The 24560-nt window shown below is 38.4% G+C and overlaps 1 protein-coding gene and 1 pseudogene across 2 annotated transcripts in view; both read right to left on the bottom strand.

Moving 5' to 3' along the window:
* Window positions 1-24559, bottom strand: part of Cul4b (cullin 4B) — a 140467-nt gene extending 115908 nt beyond the window's left edge. Inside the window, exons 1-2 of one of the 2 annotated variants that reach the window (XM_087199805.1) lie at window positions 24478-24525; window positions 23099-23159 (exon numbers count right to left, since the gene is read on the bottom strand). The gene's annotated coding sequence lies outside the window, so the exon portion shown is untranslated. Of the gene's footprint in view, window positions 1-23098; window positions 23160-24477 lie in introns of both variants that reach the window. The other variant, XM_021252008.2, reaches the window with a different exon arrangement.
* Window positions 15447-22777, bottom strand: LOC147821598 (UBX domain-containing protein 2A pseudogene; annotated as a pseudogene).
* Window position 24560: the final 1 nt, after the last annotated feature.

Below are 24560 nucleotides of genomic sequence, written 5' to 3'. Positions count from 1 at the left end.
GTCTTAAAAAGCAAAATAATTGACTATATCTCAAATATATAAGTTTTAGTGACTTGGTGGTTGGGATGGTTCTTAAAATTGTATATATAATTAAGGCACAGAATTGTCTGTAAAGTCTTGAATTTGGCTAAAAATATAGTGGATGAATATATTGAAATTGTGAGTTATAACTGGACAGTCTCTACAGTTAGAATCTATAACCCTCTTGAAACTGTATACTAGAATGTAACATACTTGATGCCTTCAAAGATTACCTTTCAGTGACTTAGAGGCACCAAGAAGAGTTTAGACTAAGCTTATGCCACTCATTGCTCAAATCATTGGTGTCACTTTGGACATCATTTTTTAAAAAAATCAATAGATCACTCCACAACCAATAGCAAGTATCGATGTATTAAAGGAAATGGATGCACAAAGCCCTGGGCTTGGTCCCTAGCACTACACACTAACATTACACACACATGAAAGAAAAGAAACACATGTTTTAGATTGTAAGGCTGTGTGTGGGTAATGAGTAAAACAAAGTAGGGCAAATCTAATTAAGGAAACTTATTGTTTGCCACAAGTTTTTTGGGTTGGTTTTGTTTTGTTTTTTTTGAGACAGGGTCTCACTATGTAGCTCAGTTTGGCCTTGAGTTCACTATGTACCCCAGGCTGGCCTTGAACTCACAGTGATCCTCCTGCCTCGGCCTCCTGAGTGCTGGGATTACAGGCATGCGCCACTGTGCCCAGCTTCTTTTTCTTTTTGCAGTTAAAAAAGAAGCATAAATCAAGTATTGATTGGGGTTAGTTGACCATTTAGCCAAGGACTTAGTTAAGGTTTTTATGTTTTTGTGGGACAGGATCTTGCAATGTTCCAGACTGGCCTTAAACTTGCTATGTAGCACAAACTAACCTCGAATTCGTGATCCTCCTGCCTCAGCCTCCCTAAGTGCTGAGATTATATTACTATGCCACTATACCTATATTTCTTTGTTGCAGACTATTTTCCCCCCTCAGGTACTGGAATTAAACCCAGAGCCTTTGTACAGAACTGTACCCTTAGCCCTTTGTCAAAATTTATTTTTATTTTGAGACAGGGTTTCGCTACGTCACTAAGTTGCACGGGCATGATCCTCATACCTCAGTCTCCTGTAGTGGCTGAGACACCACCACACCCAGCTCTTCTTAGTTGAAGATTTTTGAAAACTTTATCAGACCCACAGTTCACCATAAATATCTCTGCTTGTGATTTGAGGACAGGAATGCAGTTTAGTAGCACTAATAAACTTAAGGATGAGTGTGATGAGTGAAAGACTGTTATAGGAATTTGCCTTTGAGGTGTCTTTTATTTGCAAACTTCCAAAGAATTAAATATTCATGTTTAAAACCATCAGTCCTACATATCCAGTTTAGGAAGGTGCTTACAAGTCTTTTTATGCTGGCCTCTTTTCTCCCTAGCCACTTTAATTTTGCTGTACTTTTAATCGTGCCATGTGTCAAGATAACATTAGGGCATTTTCTATCACCTTTAAGCACATTTTAATGAAAATACTTTATGTGCCAAATTAAGGTAAATTAGATGAATGAACTATAAATTTGATTTAGTGTTCTAAAAGGCACTATCCCCCAAAAGAAAATGAATAAAGTAAAATGCATTAGCCCCATATAGAAAAATGTATAGCAGTACTAAGGTTGAACAGAGGTACCAAAAAGGTGCTGTTTTGTGTATGATGAGATGTACCTCTCTCCTGCCCTCTAATAGTATGTTTACATTACTGGTTATTGTACAGCTTTAATCATAGTATATACAGTAGTATTAAACTGAAGGCGTGCGTTAAAGGCAGTGTCACACTGTCAACTGATGTGGGCTTTTCCAAACTTATCTGTATATTGTTTATTTGGGGACTTTGTACCCCAAGGGCTGCAGAACACTGCTCTGAGTTTTCAGAGAGGTTTATAAACTTTGGATTTCCCTCTTAAATCACTGCAGCAGTTTCAGATGAATTTGTGTATATTATATTTGTGTATATTTGTTGACACATTTTTCATTTTCAGTGTTAATTTAACGAACTGTTAACTTAAAGAATAATGCAATACTAACCTTTCTTCAGTGATGAGAATAGAAGTATGATTGGAAAATTTGCTGATTGGGCTTTAAATGAGTGATTGTTTTATCTTCTTTAGTATTTCATAGACTTTGTATGATATAGTACACTACTAATAATGCATTCTTTGGTTTCCAAATCTTAACACAAAACACTATGTTAATTGGTAGCAGAAGAACTTTTTAGCCTGATTCCCCCACATACACACACTTTTTTACATGAATTATGCAACTATAAATGGTGTTTTTCATTACTTTGAATGAAGTAAAGCATCTTTTAAACAACACAGCCTAACTTTATGACCATTAAAATAATTTCCTCCAAATTAAAGAAGAAATCAGACAGTTCCTTCAATTAAATGACAATGACAATACAACATATCAGAATCTATGGGACACAATGAAAGCAGTCTTATGAGGGAAATTGATAGCAGTGAATATAAACAACCTGATGCTGAACCTCAAGCTTCTAGAAAAAGAAGAACAGGACAACCCCAGAGCTCATACAAGGGAGGAAATTATAAAGATCAGAGGAGAAATCGATGCAATGGAGACTAAGGGAACAATACAAAAAATCCATGAAGCCAAGAGATGGTTCTTCGAAAGAATCAACAAAATTGACAAACTCTTAGCCAACCTTGTCATAAAAAGGAAAGAAAAGGCCCAAATCCATGCAATTAGGAAGGAAAAGGGTGAAATTACAACAGACCCAGCAGAAATCCAGAGGATCATCAATACCTACTTCCAGAACCTATACGCCAATAAGATGGACAACACAGAAGAAATGGACAGATTCCTAGGTATATATGAATTACCAAAGTCGAACGAAGAAGACCTAAAAATTCTGAACAACCCGATATCAACCAATGAAATTGAAAATGTAATTAAAAACTTATCAACTAAGAAAAGCCTGGGCCCTGATGGCTTCACTGCTGAATTCTACAAGACATTTAGAGAGGAACTGCTGCCACTTCTGTTTAAACTCTTCAATGAAATTGAAAGGGAAGCAATACTCCCAAATTCATTCCTGGAAGCAAGCATCACCTTGATCCCCAAAGCACAGAAAGACCCAACCAAAAAGGAGAACTATAGGCCAATCTCACTAATGAACATAGATGCAAAAATCCTTCATAAGATAATGGCAAACAGAAAGCAGAAGATCATCAAGAAGATCATACACCCTTATCAAGTGGGATTCATCCCAGGGATGCAGGGATGGTTCGATATACGAAAATCAATCAATGTAATACACTATATCAATAGAGCCAAGGACAAAAACCATATGATTATCTCCATAGACGCAGAAAAAGCATTTGACAAAATCCAACATGCATTTATGATAAAAACCCTACAAAAAATTGGAATAGATGGTCTCTACCTCAAACTGATAGAAGCCATCTATGAAAAACCAATAGCCAATATCATACTAAATGGTCAAAAACTGAAATCCTTCACACTAAAATCAGGAACAAGACAAGGATGTCCAAAATAATTTCCTCCAAGCCAGGTGTGGGGGTGCACTCCTGTAGTCCCAGCACTCAGGAGGTTGAGGCAGGAGGATCCCATTGAGTTGGAGGCCAACCTGGACTACATAGTAAGTTCAAGGCTAGCCTGAACTGCATAGCAAGAACTTTTCACCAAAAAAATATTTCACCCAAAGTCTGAGGCAGGATGATTGCAGGTTTGAAGCCACCCTATTTAGAGAGACCCTATCTCAAAAATAGAAATAGTAGAGGATGTAGCTCAGTGCTTCCCGGGTTCAACCTCCAGTAAATACCCCCTATCCCCCCTCCACCCTGCCCCGGGAATATTTCAGAGCTGGGCTGCTGCCACTTCCCTGTAGTCTGCAGTCTCAACTACTCTGGGAGGCTGAGGCAGGTGGTGCACATGAGCTCAAGAGTTTGGGACCAGCCTGGGCAACATAACCAGATTCTGTTTCAAAAAACAAAAAAGCCACAAAAAGTATTTTTAAAATCCAAATTTATCAAAATTACTTATGAGAAATCATAAATCTAGTTTACCAACAGTAGGTGCTTAATATGGGGCTTACTTTGGGGAAAATTTTAAATTGGTCCTCTTAAGCTTATTTTAATCAGCTTTAAAGCAAGAAATTACTTTAGCTAGTGAAAGCTGAAGACCCTTTGATAAAGCAAATCTTTGAGAGCATTTTTTCCTCCAAAAACAAGAGGATGTTATGTCAAGATTTATATTCTCAGATATCTGCAAGTATAAAAAATTTTAAATCCCTGATATTTGTAGGATTGTCTCTGTAAAATTTTGAGTGGTGAGTGTGAGACAAGCAATCTTTTGCTTGGATTCTGATGAAAGAGTTGAAAACCTTTCAAAGAATATGAAAAATTCATTGGAAAGTGTAATGTATGTTCATTTTAAAGACTCTCAATTACCTGAATGGAAGGCATTGTTCTCACACTGGCCAGATAATGGGAGAATTCTGTACCTGAATAATGCTATATTTTAAATCAGGACATCACTTAAGTATTAATGTTATTGTACAGAATTTTGTTTTGGAACTTTTTGGGTTTTGCCTAAATAAACGATATCAATTTTATGAAAAAAAAAGAAAAAAAACAATCTGGAAGGCAGGAAAGTATAGATGTAATGAGACTGACTGTCACAGCTACCTTCTCACTGCTAGTAAAAAATATCCAACACCCACAGGTTAAAGAAGGAAAGGTTTATTCTGGCTCACAGTTTGTAGAAGTTTCAGTCTACAGTTGGCTGGCTCCAAGTCAAGGTGGCATGGAAGAGGAGAAACAGTCCATGGCATAGCAGGGAAGAAACGGCAAGCCTTACTTTACTTTTAATCCATCAAGGCTATAAGCCTATTGATTGATGCCACCCATGCCCAGGGTGGGCCTTCCCATCTTCCACACCTAGAACTATGCTAAACCAAACAGTGAACTAACCAAGTTCACACAAATAATCCAGCAACACACACCCATGATCCAGCCACCTCCCAAAAACTCCACCTATAGTCCATGACACTTTGGGAGGACAGTTAGATATAAGTCATAACACTGGGTTTGAATTGATGTTGAAGATTTGTTAAAAAAAGAAAGTTGAACTTCATTATACTTTTCTATTTTTTTGTTTGAAATTCACCAAAAATTTAAATAATACTTGCCTGACATACAGTGCCTGACATCCCGTAAATAATATGCATTTAGTGGAGGGCAAATGGGTTTGTTAATTTTTTAAAAGGAAGTTCATCTAATAGAATTTTTTTGTTTTTTCTTTTTAGTTCTATTTCTCTTCTCTTTTCCCCTTTGGCATTACCCAAACCCCAATCACCTTGGGCTTTGGATGGTTGATTCTATAAAACTACTCTTTAGTGTTGTTTTTTACCAGTAGGGGAGACAGCCAACCCAACTGGTGCACATTAACTGTGGGTCAAAGCTTGGGTTGCTATAATACACTATAGCTGTGGATTTCTTCTCTAGACTAAAGGAAGACCCAAAACAGAGTCTTATGATATGTGATTACTCAACTAGCCCTGATAGATTCCACTGCAACAGATGAGCCTGTTACTTCTGTAGTTGAATTGATTCCATAGGAATAATTGATGAAGTAGACAATTGAGTGCCAGTGAACTTGTCTACTGAACCCACCATTACACCCAGGAAGAGGGACAGCAAGAACTGAGGCTCAATCAGATTCTGCAAGAATGTCTGCAACCTGGTGGCAACAGACCCTGAGTCTGAGTTAACCCGTTTTGCAGCAGAATGACCATAGGAGTAATTGGAATGTGACCACTCAGACTCTCTAACAAAGAAGCTACTTGGGAATCACATATGCAATGACTCATTGGAATATCTAATAGATGTTCCCAGTGGACATTTTATTGGTTTAAGTATTTGTAGGTTTCTTGAGTTATTTAGTGTAGGGAACAGGGAAAGGGGGAGTCACTAGAATCTCTGCAGTAAGTCCTAGTCTCCTGTGAGCCACGACAGCACAAGGTGAATTAATCAATACATAGAAATGAGACTTAGAGAAGAAGCTGAGCTTTGGCCTGATCCATGCTGCTCTGGGCAGCAAAGACCCCAGACCCCAAGCTTGCCACACATTTATTCAGAACATCAGCAGAAACAAAAGTAGCAAATGACTCAGAGGGCAAGGCAATGATCCTAGACTGTGTTGTGGGAAATATTCTTTGTTTATTTGTTTGTTTTAATGTTTTGGCCCTGATTTTTTTGTACCAGGGATGGACTCAGGACCTTGGGCTTTCAAGGCAGGCACCAGAACCACTGAGCTAAATCCCGGGCCCAAGGTGATGATCCTAAAACAATGAGAAACTATGCAGATAAAGATTTGGTTTCTCCCAGGATATCTCCAACTGGTGTAGTCCTGCCCTGGAGTATCACAGCATCACAGGACCATTGTGGTCTTAGCTGCGACCAGAGGTGAAAATGGAGTTACATCTTGACATGCTGTAGCTGGCCTATAGACAGGAAAACTAGGCCCTAATCATGATTTAATTATGAAATGATTTTTCTCCAAAGTCATATAGAATTGCTCCCAACAATTTAGTAATGTGGGACTATTTTCTTTTCTGGTTTCATGTTTATATTAGGTTGTTACTCTTGTAGAATTGTGCTTTCATTGGCTATGATTTAGTAGATGTCTAAATTGTTTCCCTCATGTAGACAATAGACAGAAGAGAAACTACAAGGACTATCATATAGAAACATTGTAAGGTTGAAACTGTGGATGTTGGTATAAAAAAAAGCAGGGCTTTGGAATTTAGCTCAGTGGCAGAGCGCCTGCCTGGCAAGTGCAAGCTTCTGAGTTTGATTCCTGATACCAAAAAATTAAAATTAAAACAAAAAATCCAGCCAGGCATAGTGGCACATGCCTATGATCCCAGCACTTGGGAGGCTAAGGAGGAGGATCCCCATGAGTTCAAGGTCAGCCTGGGCTACATAGTGAGTTCAAGACCAGCCTGAACTATTAGTGAGACCCTGTCTCCCTCTCTCTCTCTCTCTCCCTCTCTCTCTCTCTCTCTCTCTCTCTCTCTCTCTCTCTCTCTCACACACACACACACACACACACACACACACACAAATAAAGTGAAGCAATTCATGTGGCAAAACTAAAAGACAGAGATGGAAATCACTTAAAGTAAACAATAGAAGTAGCAAATACTAGAACTAGACATACAAAGCTAAAAATTACTCATGAGGCGACAACATGCTACTAAAAATTTCATAATATCACATACTCTCTCCACTTCTCTAGTTCCAAACTGGCAGTAATACCCCCCAAAAAAGGGAGGTGAAAAAAGAAGGGACTCATACAATTTTAAAACACACACACAGCTACAAGTAGAAGAATGGAAAAACAAGGAAAGTGAAGATCACCCCCCCGCAACTCCCCCAAGGCAGAGCAAGGGATCACAAAGGGAGAAGAAAACAAATACCAATAGCAGAAATATATGAAAAGTTCTTAGGGGCCGGGGATTTAGCTCAGTGTTTCTGCCACCTGTCTCACAAGCACAAGGTCCAGAGTTCGATGCCCAGTACCAAAAAAAAAAAAGTTCTTAGAAAGGATGAAGAAAATAGATGAGTTGGAAGAGGAAATGAACTAAAAGTTTACAACAATGACACTCCATATGCCCACAATGAATTTCAGGGAAATAGGAAAAAAAAAAAAAAAAGCAAAACTGGATGAGCTAATCAAGATAGTTCAAAATTTGAATGACAGAATCAACAAGGATACAGAGTCCTCTAAAAGATGTCAGACAAAAATACTTGAAATGAAAAGTATTGAATTCATACATTCTAGAAATGACCAATGTGAAGACAGAGTATCTGATATAGAGAACAAAATCGTGAATTATGAAAAAGAACTCAAAGAAGCCAAAAAGAAAATAAGAGAACAAGAGAAGGCTACCCTGAAACTATTAGATGACAGAAAACAAAAAACTAATCTAAGGCTGACTGGAGTTAGAGAAAAGCTAGAAGACTGCACAGATGGATTCACAAACATGCTTACAGAAATTATCAGAGAAAATTTCCCAAATATAAGAAAAGATTTTAAAGTGCAAGTAAGGGATGCTTATAGAACACTGAATAATTATGATGAAAGGAGAAGTTCACCATGGCATATCCTCATTAAATTCACAGATATCCAGCAAAAAAAACACCCAGAATTTTAAAGGCAGCCAGAGAAAAACAAGAAATCACATCTAAAGGTAAACCAATTAGAATCACAGCAGACTTCTCAGCACAAACCCTGAAGGCCAGAGGAGCTGGGAGTGAAGTATTTCAAGTCTTAAGAGCAAATAACTTCCAACTCAGATTAACTTGCCCAGCAAAGCTATCCTTTAAAATAGATAGAGAAATAAAGTATTTCTATGAAAAAGACCAGTTCAGAAGATATACAAGTGCTAAGCCAGCTCTAGAGAAAATCAAGAATATTCTTGACAGAACAAATTGGACACTGCTAAAAACACAGAGGAAACTAGTGAGGTCAGTGGATAAACAACAACAAAAAACATCAGGAAATGTAAAACAAATGATACACCAACAGATAAAGAAAACAATGATAGTAAATATCCAACACATCTCAGTAATATCTATCAATGTTATCAGCCTCAACTTTCCAATCAAAAGATGCAGACTGGCAGACTGAATCACAAAACAGAATTCAACAGTCTGTTACATTCAAGAAAACCAACTAATCCAGAAAGATATTCACGGACTTAAAATTAAAAGATGGAAAACAATATTTCATGCACCAGGACCCCAAAAACAAGCAGGGATAGTAATATCAGACATGGTAAACTTCAAGTTAAAACTGACTTAAAAAGACAAAGAAAGTCACTACATACTAGTTAAGAGAATAATCCAACAAGAAGAGATAACATGGATAAACACATATCACCTAATACTGGAGCACCTACCTTCATGAAACAAAAACTGCTGAAATTAAAAGATCAAATAAACATTAACACAATAATAGTGGGGGATTTTAACTCTCCACTTTTACAATGAGACAGATCAACTAAACAAAAAGCCAATAAAGAAATTTCAGAGCTGAAATACACCCTTGAACATATGGAATTAATAGTTACAGGGCTAGGGATTTAGCTCAGCAGCACCACACCTGTCTTGTAAGCACAAGGTCCTGAGTTGGATCCCTGGTACAAAAAAGACCAAGTTTTTAAGCCAGGGATTTAGCTCAGTGGTTCTGCTGCTTGCCTCGAAAGCACAAGGTCCTGAGTTCGATCCCCAGTACCAAAAAAAAAATAATTATATGCAGAATATTCCACCCCTCCACAACAAGGTTACATTGTTTTCAGCAGCACATAGTATTTTTTCCAAAATAGATCACATATTAGGCCACAAACCTACTTAAGTAAATATAAAAGAATTTAAATTACCCCATGCATACTATCTGACCACTGTGCAATGAAAATAGAAATCAACAACAGAAGAAAATCTGGAAAAGATAAAAGTGCCTGGAAAATTAACAACATACTCCTAAATAACCAATGGGTCACAGAAGAAATCAAAGAAGATATTAAACATTTTCTGTACATTAATAACATTGTACAACTCAATGAAGTCTTTGGGACACTATGAAAGCAGTTCTAAGAGGAAAATTCATTGCAATGAATGCTCACATTAGGAAAACAGAACATACCCAAATAAATAACCTTATAAGAAATTTTATGATATTAAGAAACAAGAGCAGGGCCAGGGATTTAGCTCAGTGGTTCCGCCACCTGCCTCACAAGCACAAGGTCCTGAGTTCAATTCCCCGATACCCAAAAAAAGAAAGAAAGAAATAGCAACAAATCAGCACTAAAACAAATTAAGGAGGAAAATCATAAAAATGTGAGTGGAAATTAATGAAGTTGAGACTAAAAAAACTAAAACAAATCAACAAATTGAAGAGGTGATTGATTCTTCAAAAGAATAAATGAAATAGACAAACCCTTAGCAAGAGTCACTAAGAGAAAAAGACTCAAAGAAATGCAATTAGAAATGACAAAGATGAAATCACAACAGACTGTCAAAATCCAGAAGATAGTAACTACTTTGAAAAATTTTATTCCAACAAATTAGCAGATTTTGAAGAAAAAGACAGATTCCTAGACATATACAAACTACCAAAACTGACCCAATAAGATATAAATATACTTAGCAACTCAATCACAAGCAATAAAATTGACTCAGTAATAAAGAATCTACCAAGTAAAAAAAGCCCAGGACCTGGTGGATTCATGGCTGAATTCTACAAAACCTTTAAGGATGTTATATCACTAATACTCCTGAAGCTATTCAGAGAAATTGAAAGGGTGCTCCCAAATTCATTTATGGAAGCCAGTATCACCCTGATCCCCAAACCAGATAAAGACTCAACTAAAAACAGAAACTATAGGCCCATCTCTTTAATGAACACAGATGCAAAAATCCTCAACAAGATATTAAAATAGAATGCAGCATATTATCAAAAAACTGATACATGATGATCAAGTAGTTTTCATCCCAGAGATAAAAGGATGGTTCAACATACATAAGTCTATAAATGTAATATATCACATAAATAGTATCACGGTAAAAAAACCACATGATCATATCAATAGTTGCAGAAAAGGCTTTTGACAAAATCCAACACCCCTTCATGATAAAAATACCCTAAAGAAAACAGTTATAGAAGGACTATACCTGAATATGATAAAAGCTATCTATGACAAACCAATAGCCAGAATCCTACTAAACAGGGGAAAACTAAAAGCATTTTCCCTAAAATCAGGAACAAGCCAAGGATGTTCACTATCACCTCTGCTATTCAACATAGTACTTGAAACATTCCAGAGTAATTAGGCAAGAGAAAGAAATAAAAGGGGTTCATATAGGAAAGGAAGAATTCAAATTATCACTATTTGCAGATGACATGATGCTCTACATGGAAGACCCAAAGAACTCCACCAAAAAACTCTTAGAATTAATTACCAATCTCAACAAAGTAGCACAGTACAAGATCAACACACAAAAATCATTACCATTTGTGTATATCAACAATGAATGGGATGAGAAGGAAATTACGAAAACAGTACCATTCACAGTCACTTCAAGAAAAATTAAATACTTAGGAATTAACCTAACCAAAGAAGTGAAAGACCTCTACAAAGAAAACTACAGTACTCTGAAGGAGATTGAAGAGGACATCAGAAAATGGAAAGATGTACCATGCTCCTAGATAGGCAGAACCAATATTGTCAAAATGGCCATACTCCCAAAACGGTTATACAGATTCAATGCAGTCCCAATTAAAATACCAACAGCATACTTTACAGAGCTAGAGAAAACAATCCTGAAATTCATACGGAACCAGAAGAGATCCTGAATAGCAAAAGTAATTTTGGGCATTAAGATCAAAGCAGGCGGCATAGCAATACCATACTTCAAGCTCTGCTACAAAGCAATAGTGATAAAAACACCATGGTACTGGAACAAAAACAGACACATGGATCAATGGAATAGAATCGAGGACAGAGAAACCTCCCCAGACATATTCAACTATTTGATCTTTAACAAAGGATCCAAAAGCATATGTTGGAGGAAAGATAATCTATTTAACAAATGGTATTGGGAAAACTGATTATCTGTAGAAGAATGAAACTGGACTCTTATCTCTCACCATATACTAAATTAAAATCAAAATGGATCAAAAATCTAAACATTAAGACAGAACCATTAAACCTTCTGGAAGACAAAATGGGTAAAACACTTGAAGACATAGGAGTGGGAAAGGATTTTCTAAATAGAACCTCAATTGCACAGGTAATAGCAACTAGAATGAACAGATAGTATTATATCAGAATAAAAAGCTTCTGTACACTAAAAGATCCAATCAATAGAGTGAAAAGACAACTTACAGAATGGGAAAAAATTTTGCCAGCTACTTCTCAGACCGAGGACTAATATCTAGAATATACAAAGAACTTAAAAAAGTAAACCACCTAAAATTAAAGACCCAGTCAAGAAATAGGCTACAGAAATAAACAGACACTTCACAGTGGAAGAAATACAAATGGCCCAACAAATATATGAAAAAAATGTTCAACATCTCTGGCCATTAAATAATGCAAATTAAAACAACACTAAGATTCCATTTTACTCTGGAAAGAATGGCAATCATTAGGAAACCATACAATAGCAAATGTGGACATAGATGTGTCAAAAAACAAACTCTCCTACATTGTTGGTGGGAATGCAACTAGTACAACCATTATGGAAATCAGTATGGAGATTTCTCAAAGAATGTAAAGTAGAAATTCCATATGACCCAGCTATCCCTCTGCTAGGTATCTTCTCCAAAGAGTTAAAGTCATCATACTACATAAATGCTTGCATACCAATGTTTATAGCAGCACAATTTCTAATAGTTAAATCCTGGAAGCAGCCTGTATACCCTTCACCAAATGACTGGATAAATAAAACATGTTATCTATATGTCGGGAGCAATTCTACATAATTTTAGGGAAAAATCATTTGATTAGGCCTAGTTTTCCTGCCTACAGGCCAGCTATGGAATTTTGAAACATAATTCCATTTTGGCCTCTGGTCACAACAGAAACCTCAATGATCTGGTGATGCTATGATGCTCCAGGACAAGATTACACCCTTTGAAGACATCCTGGGAGGAACTAAATCTTCATCTACTCAGTTCCTCATTGTTCTTGGATTGTTACACTTTGTTTATTCCGATGTACTGAACTCTCTGCAAGTCATTTGTTAACATTTGTTTCTCCCGATGTACTGAGTACTGAATAAAAGGTGCGGTAAGCTGGGGGCTTTTGTCTTTGCGGCCCGGAGCAGCACTGATCAGACCCAAAGCTCAGCTTCTTCTCAAAGTCTCATTTTTCTACCTTTCCTGTAAAATACATTAATTTGCCTTGTGCTGCCGTGGCTCGCAGGAGACTAGGACTTACTGCAGAGGTCCTAGTAACGTCCCCTTTCCCTGTTCCCTACATCTATATATAATGGAATGCCACTCGGCTATAAAGAATGACAAATTTGAGGCATTTGTAAGAAAATGGATAAACCTGGAAAATATAATGTTGAGTGAAATAAATCAGACACACAAGCTTGAATACCTTACGGTATGCCTCATTTGAGTGAGGCAAAGTATAAATAAAGAGAATAATAAAGATGGATAGAAAAGGACAAGGGGACAGATTTCATCCAATAGGGAAATGGTCCAAGGGAACAAGGAGAGTGGTAAGGGGAAAGGGAAGGGGAAATGAGCGGAATAAAGATATGCCATATATAGGAACCTGATATCCCCAATCAATGTAAACTACGTAAGCCATAACATGTGCCAAGACAAATAGTATCAACAGGTATGATAAAGGTGATTGGGAGAAGGGAAAAAAAATGGAAACAAAACTTTTGTAAATAAAGAAGAGAAGAGGGGTTGAAAGGAAGGAAGAGGAATGGAAAAATAAGAAGCAGCAAGATATATCATGTACAGATACAAATTCCCTATGATGTGTGTTATCATTATGTATATCTAAAATGTACAAATAAATAAATAATGATCAACAAAACTAAAAAAAGTGATTTGGTAACTAGAGGAGGAAGCAGTAGGTGGAGGAAGGGGGAAAAACATAAAACCAAGCTGTAATATATATACACAACCACTCCCCAAGATGATTGTAAGGTGCATGAATTACAAACATGTATTAATAAAATTAATTTTTAAAAAATTTAAAAAAGATACTGCTTTGAAAAAGAGTATATTCATGATTTTCATATATGCTAATTACCTGTGTTTTGAGCCAGATGGAATGGTGCATGCCAGTTACCCTAGCTATTCAGGAGGCTGGGGCAAAATGATCAAATGTTCCAGGCCAGACTATAAACTTAGCAAGACCCTGTCTCAAAGTAAAAAAGGATGGGGATATAGCTCAGTGGCAGAACTCTTGCCTAGTATGGGCAAGCCCATGTGTTCAAATCACAATACTGAAAAAACCGTTCCTAATTGAATCTATTTTTTGTTTTAGTACATTTGCAGTACATAATGATTACATTCATTGTGGGGACTTGGTACATGTACATAACACATCTTGTTTTTTCATCTCCTTCCCCTTCTTTCCCTCCTCCTTCCATTTCTTGGTTCCCTTCCCTATTGCAATAGATCAATTTTCATGGTTCCTATTAGCTATCTTTTGTTTTGCTCTTTATTTATAGCTTAGGTTATATCAAATCTTATATACCATGTAAGAGAAACCATGTGATATTTAAGCTTCTGTGTCTTGATTTATTTCACCTAAGATTATGGTCTCAAAGTGCATCCATTTTGCTACAAATGATTCAAGTTTATCTTTATGGCAGAGTAACACTCCATTGTGTATAAATACCACATTTTCTGTATCCACTTATCTGTTGATGAACAAATAGACCACTTTTAGGATTTAGCTATTATGAGTTGTGCTGCTGTAAACATAGGTATGCATGTATCATGGCAATATGATGTCTAACTATTTTGGAAAGATACCTAGAAGGGGAATAGCTAGCTGGAATGAAATTTCTTCTTTTAGTGTTTTGAGGAATGCCATACTGATATCCATAGTGGATGTACTAGTTCACATTGCCACTAAAAATATACAGGGGTTCCTTTTACCTTGCAGCCTCACCAGCATTTGGGGTTTTTTTTGTTTCGTTTTGTTTTCTTTTCTTTTCTTTTTTTTTGTATTAAATTCTTTTATTGGTACATTGTAGGTATATAACACAATTACATTTCTCATTGGGAATTGTACCTTTACATAATGCATCTTGGTTCTTATTTTTTCCCCATTCCTAGCCCTCCCTTCACCCCCTCAACCCTTCCCTATTTACAAACACTTTATTTCCATTTTTTCTATTTCTCATCATTTTTTCTTTTCCTCCTTTCCTTTCCCCTGCCCCTCCCACTACCCCTACCCCTTTGGACCTTTTCTTCCTATTTTACATTATCGATTATTCATTCTAATCATTGGTACATTTTAGGTATACAATATAATGACATTCATCATTGGAAATTTGCACGTTTACATAGTCTCTCTTGGTTCTTATTTTTCACCCTTGCCCAGCCCTCCCTTCAACCCATCCAATCCTCCCTATTTACAAATTTAAAGATCCAATCCAAAAATGGGCATCTGAAATGAACAGACATTTCTCAGACAAAGAAGTAGAAATAGCAAATAAATACATGAAAAAAGGTTCAACATCACTGGTCATTCGAGAGATGCAAATGAAAACAACACTGAGATTCCACTTCACTCCAGAAAGAATGGCTGCTATCATGAAATCAACCAATAACAAATGCTGGCAGGGCTGTGGGGAAAGAGGAACCCTGCTCCACTGCTAGTGGGAGTGTAGACTGGTGCAAGCACTGTGGAAATCAGTATGGAGATACCTCAAAGAACTAGGACTGGAAGTCCCATTTGACCCCGCTATTCCACTGCTGGGGATCTTCCCCAAAGAATTAAAAGAATCATACCACAGTAATATATGTGCACCCATGTTCATAGCAGCACAGTTTTTAATAGCTAAAACTTGGAAACAGCCCAAATGCCCATCAACTGGAGACTGGATAAAGAAAATGTGGTTTTTTTATAAAATGGAGTACTACTCAGCCATAAAAAATGAGAAATTAGAGACATTTATAGCTAAGTGGATGCACATTGAGGCGATACTCTTAAGTGAAATAAATAGGACACACATGTGTAAATACCGAATAGTTTCTCTAGTGTGAGAAACTGAAAGTGTAAATAAGGACTAAATGTATAATAGGTAATGTGAAATAGGAAGAAAAGGGGCAAAGGGGAAGGAAGTGGGAGGGCTAGGGGAAAGGATAGAAGGGAATGGGATTAATATGAGAAAATGGAAAAGTAGGAACAAAATCTTTTCTTTTTCATTCTCTCTTCAATGTAGTTTAATGGTGTCTTCTAGGGGCTACAGACATGTGACACTGCCACACGGTGAATGCAGAAGCAGATAAAAACCCCAGCTGCACTCTAAGGTAGACAATATACATCTGCAGGAAAGGAAACACAATGCCACTTTTCTTACTTGCTCTTTTTGTTTGGAAGCATAGTGGCACCTTGGTTCACAAATTTGATTCTTTCCACAATTCTGGCTGCAAACAGAGTTGGATGAAAACCCAGTCAAATTCAATGGTGCTGGCCTGGTAGGGAAATTTGATTGGGTTCTCACCTAGATCAGTTTGTGACCAGAATCACAGAGAGAACCGAGTTTATGAATCAAGGTCGCACTGTATTATCAGAGATGGGTCACGCTGTGCTGCCCAAGCTGGCCCTGAATTACTAGGTTCAAGTGACCCTGCTATCGCAGATCCCCGTGTAGCTAGGGCTACAGGCACATACATCACACCTAGCTTGGAAGCTACTATTCTTAAGCAAATACGTATTTTAGAACTTTGAATTTTGCATATATTTATATATAGCCCATATAAAAGGTTTTGAGCCCAAAAACTTTCCAGCATACACCCACCACCCTGTGAACATTACTGTTTTATGGACCATGTAACCCTTGGCACACTCAATTGAACAGATCATTTGTAAAATAGCTCAAGCTTATTTCCAAGAAAATTTTGTTTTGTTTTGGAGACAAGGTCTCACTATTACATTCAGGCTGGCCTGGAACTCACCGTGATCCTCCTGCCTCATCCTCCCAAATGCTGGGCTCACAGGTGTGCGCCACCCCCCCCACCTAAGAACGGCGATTTAATCTAACTGGAATACTTAAGTCTGACTGGTTTTGTTAAAAATCTAATATACAAAGCACACATCCCTTGATTATGTCAGGGTGTATAGTCAATCTTTTAATGAACACAAAAGTTAACTCTCATATTCTAAGTGAGTGGTAGCAAATGAATGGCTAATCCCAAATGTTAGCTAAAAACAGATCTCCAGTTTTGCGGTGTTGAAGGAAAGAAAATGAACTGGGGTTACTGGAGAGAATTTTTTTTAATTTAGGAAGTATAAAAAGGTGAGTAGGCAGATTAATATTGACATTATCCTAAACTGCACAATTTTACTCCTAAGTGAAAATACAACCTTTATACTGGTGCCAATAAATATCTGAGTAAATCATCCCAGTAGAGTGAACACTGAGAAGGCTCTGAGGTTCAGACACAGCGATGGTGAAAATAGGTCATTATCTTAGTGTTTCTGTCTTGTCTTGAGACAGGGCCTTGCGATGAAGCCTAGGCTGGCCTAGAACCCAATACAGCTGTGCACCACCATACCCAGCTCATCCCAGACTTCCGATTCCATCTGAGGCACAAAACAATTACACTGATGCTTTTAACCTGCAATTGTTTTGTTTTGTTTTTGGTACCGGGGATAGAACTCGGGTCCTTGTGCTTGCGCAGCAGGCGGCGAAACCACTGAGTTAAATCCACGGCCCTGCAATTATAATTTTTAATGTACTGCTATTTAAAAATTCTGAGATAGCTAAAATTTAGATAGATACCTGTCATTTGGAAATGATATTTAAGTAACTAAGTCTGTGAACATTTATGTTAACTTATACCTATGTAGATTCTCTTGTTTGAGGTACAGCCACCTGGTTCCACACTACAAAGACGCAGAGGACACCAGACCACCAGACCACGGTACTGAGCCCCACTGCTCCCGGCCCAGAGGTAGGGGCTTCTGAGGCGCCATCCCACTGCTCCTGGTCCAGAGGAAGGGGCTTCCCAGCCACCATCCCTCCTGCTGCTCCCAGCCCAGAGGAAAGGGCTTTTGGGCCACCATCCCTACCGCTGCTCCCAGCCCCTGTCCCACCTCTCCCAGCTCAGAGGAGGTAATCCGTGCAGGCGCCAACAACACCCACCCCCCAGTCGAAATAAGATTCTCTTGTTTGAGACGGAGTCTCGCTGTGTAGTTCCGGCTGTCCCTGAACTGTGTAGCCCAGGCTGGCCTCAAACTCACAATGATCCTCCTGCCTCAGCCTCCTGAGTCCTGGGATTACAGGTGTGCAGCACCATGGCCAGCCCATATTAAGATTCTAAAAGATACAGTTAATATATGTTATGTTGATTAACTGGTATTTGAAAAGTGTATTTTTTTTTCTAAGTAGCCTTTTGGAAAAAAGTGTGACAAATACAGCTTCCAGTCATATGTTACTTTCCTAACTTGTAATGATTAAAAATCCCCTCATCAGGCCCAGGATGTAGCTCAGTGGTGCTGTGCCTGCCTTGCAAGGACAAGGTCCTGAGTTTGATCCCCGGTACTGAGAAAAAAAAAATCCCCTCATCAGGAGAGAATTAAATATCATTAGGTCAGCTGGGGATTTAGCTCAGTGGCACTCGCCTGCCTGGCAAACACAAGGTTCTGAGTTCGATCTCTGGTACCAAAAAAAATCACTAGATCAAAAGTCTAGGAAATTCGAATTCTCCTTTCTCCCACTTTTGCACGTCCACTTGCAACCATCACGTTTCTGCAGTTTCCAGTCTCTCAGAAACCAACACTAGGAAAGTTCTCCAAAAGGCTCGGCAGTGGGCAGTGTTTCTGAACGATCACAGCATTCCGCAAATCTGCTTCCTCCAGAGTGAGCATCTCATCCAGAGACCTGAGGAAAGGAAGCGCTGTTGCCAGGGAGAAGGGTGAACTGCTCAGAAACTCGTGGTATTTCTCAATGAAGTCTTTGATGTGGCTTATCCTATGAGAAATGTTAAATTTCTAGACGATCCTTTTCCCATTTGCTAGCCATATCTGTATATTAGTGATGGGCTCCGAGTTATTCAGTGAAACAGCGGATAAATTATTTTTACTTTCAACTTCAATAGTCCTTGTTTTAGAAATAATTTTTGGTGTGGCACTTCCAAGTCTGTGGCCCCGCCCTGAGAAGGGGTGGAATGCAGGCTTCATGGACGTACATACTTCATTTTTTTTATTTTCAACTTTAACATCCACCTCCTCATCAAAAATTCCCTGTAATTCTGAAGGCAATTCCCCCTTCTTGATGGCGTTCAGAAACCGCTGACTTGCACCATCAGAATAACTTTTAAAATCATCGTTGACTGTGAATCCATTTTTCCATAATTTTATACTTACATCTACCTGATTCTTCTGTTCAGTGGAGGATAAGCATTTGGCTCCAATCTTCTGAGCTTCTTCAAAAAGGCTGTCAACAAAATATTCACAATTCCTTTGTCGATTATCACTAAGCGGGTGATTGTCAGGTCCTGTTTCACAAACCCATTCTTCTTTTATACTTTCAAGACTATCTACTTCTTTCATTCTCTTGGTGTTACCCACGGCGCGGCCTCGAGGACTGGCCCTCCAGTCCCTCTGGGCCGCGGGGACCGTCGCCACTGCTTGGCGGGAATCACTCCGGATGGCGCGCCGCCCCCAGACCCACGCAGGCTATTCGGTCTCGCGCTGGGGTTATGCCCACCTCCCGAGGCCTCCACAAGGCGCGGACGTGGCACCAGCATTTGTTATTGGTTGACTTCTTGATAATAGCCATTCTTTCTGAAGTAAAATGAAATCTGTGTTGTTTTAATTTGCATTACTCTTAATGGCTAGAGATGTTGAACATTTTTTCATGTATTTATTGGTCATTTGTACTTCTTCTGAGAAGTGTGTATTCATTTCAGTTGCCCATTTTTTATTGGGTCTTTAATTTTTGCAGTTATTCATATATTCTAGATATTAGTCCTCTGTCCAAGGTGTAACTGGTAAAAATGTCTTCCCATTCTGAGTTGGTGAAGACGTTTTTGGTACCAGGGATCAAACCCAGGATCTTGCATTTGCAAGGCAGGCAGCAGAACCACTGAGCTAAATCCCTAGCTGTTTTCCCATTCTGTAAGTTGTCTCTTCACGCTATTGGTTGTTTCTTTTACAGAAAACTTTTAATTTCATATAATCTCATTTATTGATTCTTCATATTATCTCTGTACAATTGGGATTTTGTCCAGGAAGTCCTTGCCTATGCCTATATCTTCAAAAGTTTTACCTATTTTATCTTCCAGAAGACTAAGTGTTTCTGTTTTAACATTTAAATCTTTGCTCCATTGTGATTTTAGTTTAGTACATGGAGAGAAATAGGTCTAGATTCAGTCTTCTGCATGTGGATAGCCAGTTTTCCCAGCACCATTTGGTTAAGAGGTTACCTTTCCTTCAGTGTAAGTTTTTGGCCTATTTGTCAAAGAACAGATAACTGAGTATGCCTGGAGTTGTTTCTGCATCCTCTATTCTGTTCCTTTTTTTTTATTTCAACTTTTCCTTTTTTTTTTCCATTAAGTTTATTGGTACATTTTAGGTGCATCCTCTATTCTGTTCTATTTATTCACACATCTGTTTTTGTGCCAATGTCATGCTGTTTTTATCACTGTAGTTTTGTAATATAACTTCAAGTCTGGCATTGTGCTGCCTCCTGCTTTGCTCTTGTTGCCCAGGATTGCTTTTTCTATTCTGGGTCTCCTCTGATTCCATATTGTTTCCTCTAATTCTGTGAGGGATGCTGCTGGTATTTTGACTGGGTCTCTGTATCAGTTTTGGAAGTATGGCCATTTTGACAATATTGGTTTTATCAAGGAGTAGATGTCTTTCTGGGGCCAGGGATTTAGTTCAGTGGTTCCGCCACCTGCCCCCCAAGTGCAAGGACCTGAGTTCGATCCCTGGTACCAAAAAAAAAAAAAGAAGATATCTTTCCATTTTTTGATGTCATCTTTGATCTCCCTTTTTAGAGTACTGTAGCTTTCATTGTAGAAGTCTTCCACTTCCTTAGGTTAATTCCTAAATATTTAATTTTTCTTGATGCTATTGTAAATGGTATTGTTTTTCTAATGACTTTCTCGGTGAGTTTGTTATTGATGTATAGGAATGCTATTGATTTTTGCACATTGATTTTATATCCTGCTACATTGCTAAATTTGTAGCAGCAGCAAGCCTCCCTTTCCCTTTTATTCCATCCATATTACAAGCCTTGTGGGTGGTGCCACCCCCAACCAGGGTGGGCCTTCCCATTATCCACATCCAGAGCAATGTTAAACCAATCAGTGGACTAATTTAGTACCACACAATCTTAATCCATATACACACACTCTAGATCCAGCTAGCCCCCAAAAGCCCCACCTATGAGCACATGAGGCTTTAGGGGGACATCTACATACAAACCATAACAAGCTACATTGTAGAATATTGTTTTAAAATGCAATCACTTAACTATAAGTCAATCATCTAACTTCATTTAAAATGCCAAGGATGTTTAAGCTCTGCTTTTTAAGTAGTGTGTTTTCAGTTGTTCCCTCATCAACAGTGCTTTTCATATTGAAAATTCCATGGTTTATTGTCTCTTAGCATCTCATAACATTATTTCCAGCTTTGTATACTTTTATATCATTATTTCTAGTTTGGCACTAGAAGAAGAATCATTTTTTCCAGCTTTAAAGAGGTATGTTTAACAAGTAAAACTTGAATGCTGTATATTTAAACTGTATAACATGATTTGATACACATAGACATTGAGGAATGATTGACAGGATGAAGCTAATTAACATATCCATCACCTCACATAGTTACCCTTTTTTTAGAACAAATATTTGTCTCCTTATCACTATCTCTCAGTTTTGAGTACCATTTCTATTAGTGCTTTGGTCCATTTTGGGGAAGAGAGATTGCTTCTTTGCACTGTTTAGAAGGTATTTATAATGATAGTTTTTCTTCTTTTCTCACTCTAATTTCAAAAATCCTTTCATTTCCTGTTCATCAAACTAAAAAATAATCAATGCATGTTAGAACCAGTGAAACACTGTAATAAAAGGATGTACTAAGATAAAGCTGGCCACTATGTCCGCTCTTCCATGGCAGCCCCCCCTCACGCTGTAGGGCATACTTCTTTTCCTACTTTCACTTGGCCCAAACTCACTCTGCAGAGCCTGTTTCTTTTCCTTCCTTTAATAAAACTTTGCTACACTTAAAAAAAGATAAAGCTAATCATCCCCACCTCAACCTCCTCATATAATCAACAGTAAGAGCCTGCTGAGTAGCCTTCCATAATTCTCCTTGCTCAAATCAACAGATCAAACATGTGTACACATATATAAAATATTTGTTTTCACCAAAATATATTATATGCTTATTCTACAGTGTTTTTGCATAATTACATATGTATATATAATTCACATATGTTTTATATATTTAACAAAATAGAATTTTTTTCATATTTTGTTTTGGTCATTTTTTTGTTTTGTTTTTTGTTCTGTTTTGCTTTGTTTTGGTTTTTTTTTTGCAGTACGAGGAATCTAACTCAGGACCTTGCACTTGCAAGGTAGGCATGGTGCCACTGAGCTAAATTCCTGGTCCTGTTTGTTTTGTTTTGTTTGTTTTAGCATACCCAGGATCAAACTTAGGACCTTGGGCTTGCGCTTGCAAGGCTGGCCTTGAACTATGTAGTCTAGGCTGGCCTTGAACTCATGGAGATCCTGCTGCCTCAGCCTCCAGAGTGCTGGGATTACAGGCATGTGCCACCACCCTCGGCTTTTTTTCATATGTTAATGCTTTGCTGAAACCAGACTTCAAAAACTAGCATGCTAATGCATGATTGTAATCCCAGCACTCAGATGGCTGAGGCAGGAGAATCACTGCAAATTTGAGGCCAGCCTGGGTTGCATACTGAGTTCAAGGCCAGCCTGTATGAAAAATAAATGGGGGGGGGGAGCGGTGAGCTGGGGATTTAGCTCAGTGGCGCCATGCACAAGGACCCGAGTTAGATTCCTGGCTTAGTACCGAAAGAAACAAAGCGGGGGGGGGGGGGGGGGGGGGGGGAGGCGACACTTAATATGTTTGTGATCCAAAATTCAGTGAATACTGCTATTGAGTGCCATCCAGTGAAAAGGCAGGCTCCTAAAAACATTACAGTGTGTCCTCATCTACCTTATTCACCAGATGTGGCACCCTGTGACTTCTGGTTCTTCCCCAAAGTCAAAATAACCATGAAAGGTAAAAGTTTTGAATCAACTCACAACATTGAGGCAGCCAGGACAGCACAACTACAGACACAAAAGAAGACTTCCACAACTGCTTCTAAAAATGACAAGAACAACAGGATAAGTGTGTTCGAAGAGAGGAGGAGTATGGGGTCGGGGGGTGGGGTGGATAATGGCAATGTGTCTTTTTTTGCAATAACTTTAAAAAAATATTCTCCGTACTTTTCAATCACACTATATAATTATTTATAAATAATTGTTTAATGTCTTTCTTTCCCAGTAGACTAGAGAAAGAGAGGTCCATGAAGGTGGGGGATTTGTTTTTTGTACCATTTTAAGTCTCAGAATTTATAGTAGTGCTGTCAGGATAATAATTGCCTATAATCCATTTGTTTATTGTTTCAGTGCTCCCAGAAACTTTCAATGTACTTGAACTTGATAACTAATTCAAATACATGTGTTTTTAAGAATTCTGGCCTAAATCGCCATTCTGGCCTAAGTCCTCTTTGTTTTCGGTTTTTTATTGTTGTTTTTGTTTGTTTTGAGACAGGGTCTTGCTATATAGTTCAGGCTGGCCTCGAACTTTCGACAATCCCCCGCCTCAGCCTCCCAAGTGCTGAGATTACAGGCATGCACCACTGAGCCCTGGCTCAGTAACCAGTTATTTCAATAGAACCGAGTGATCGTATATTTTGAATATTTGTGAGAATGTGTACTTTTTAGCAAAAAACTGCCACACGTGAATTTTAAAAGATAGATTACATATTTAGCTGAGAGCTCTTCACTCTTAAATAGGAGACCTAGATTCTAGTATCACTTCTGCATTTATAATCTGCTCGGTGGCTTTTCAAGATTCTTATCCTTTCTGTGCCTGGCTCCTCCTGTAGCTCTAACATTCATTTATAACTCTAAAAATAATTGCCTACTACATATTGGAAATAGCTTAAGCACTAGTGAAACGGGTGCATAACAACGACCAACACTTAATAAATGCTCTCTACGCTTTAACTTTTGCTAAAGGGGTCATGTGCACTACCTCATAAACTGTATGAGCGAGGCGCTACTGTGCTATTTTCCACCTTTACAAAGGAAAGAACTGAGAGCGAGGTTCGGTAACTTTCCGGGGATACCAAAGCATGCGAAGGCAGGATCTGATTCCAGGCAGCGCGGCTTCAACCCCATTCCTGAAACCACTGGGAATCCTTGCTCTCAAAATCAATAACTATTTCAGTGGCTTGAATTTGGGTCCAAGAGTACTTAGGGGAGCACCCTCTTGTGAACAAAATAGTAGAGTCGCAGGGGTACATTAGAGAAACCATTGAAAGACCTATAACAAGCTCAGTTTCCCCAAGAGAAAGCAGAGAAGGGAGAGGTGAAACAGACTCCCAAGTATGCACACACACCTCTCTACATACCCTTGGGTACTGGAGAGCGTGCGGATCACGTCAGCCCGGCGCACTGCTCAGAACTCTGCGTGGGGCGGGGAAAGAGGGCACGC

Source organism: Heterocephalus glaber, unplaced genomic scaffold (genome assembly GCF_053883595.1).
Source record: "Heterocephalus glaber isolate CG9 unplaced genomic scaffold, H.glaber_assembly_v1.0 deba00001729, whole genome shotgun sequence".
NCBI classification, from domain to species: domain Eukaryota; kingdom Metazoa; phylum Chordata; class Mammalia; order Rodentia; family Bathyergidae; genus Heterocephalus; species Heterocephalus glaber.
The sequence above is the reverse complement of the archived record's forward strand: the minus strand, read 5'-3'. Positions and strand labels throughout refer to the sequence as shown.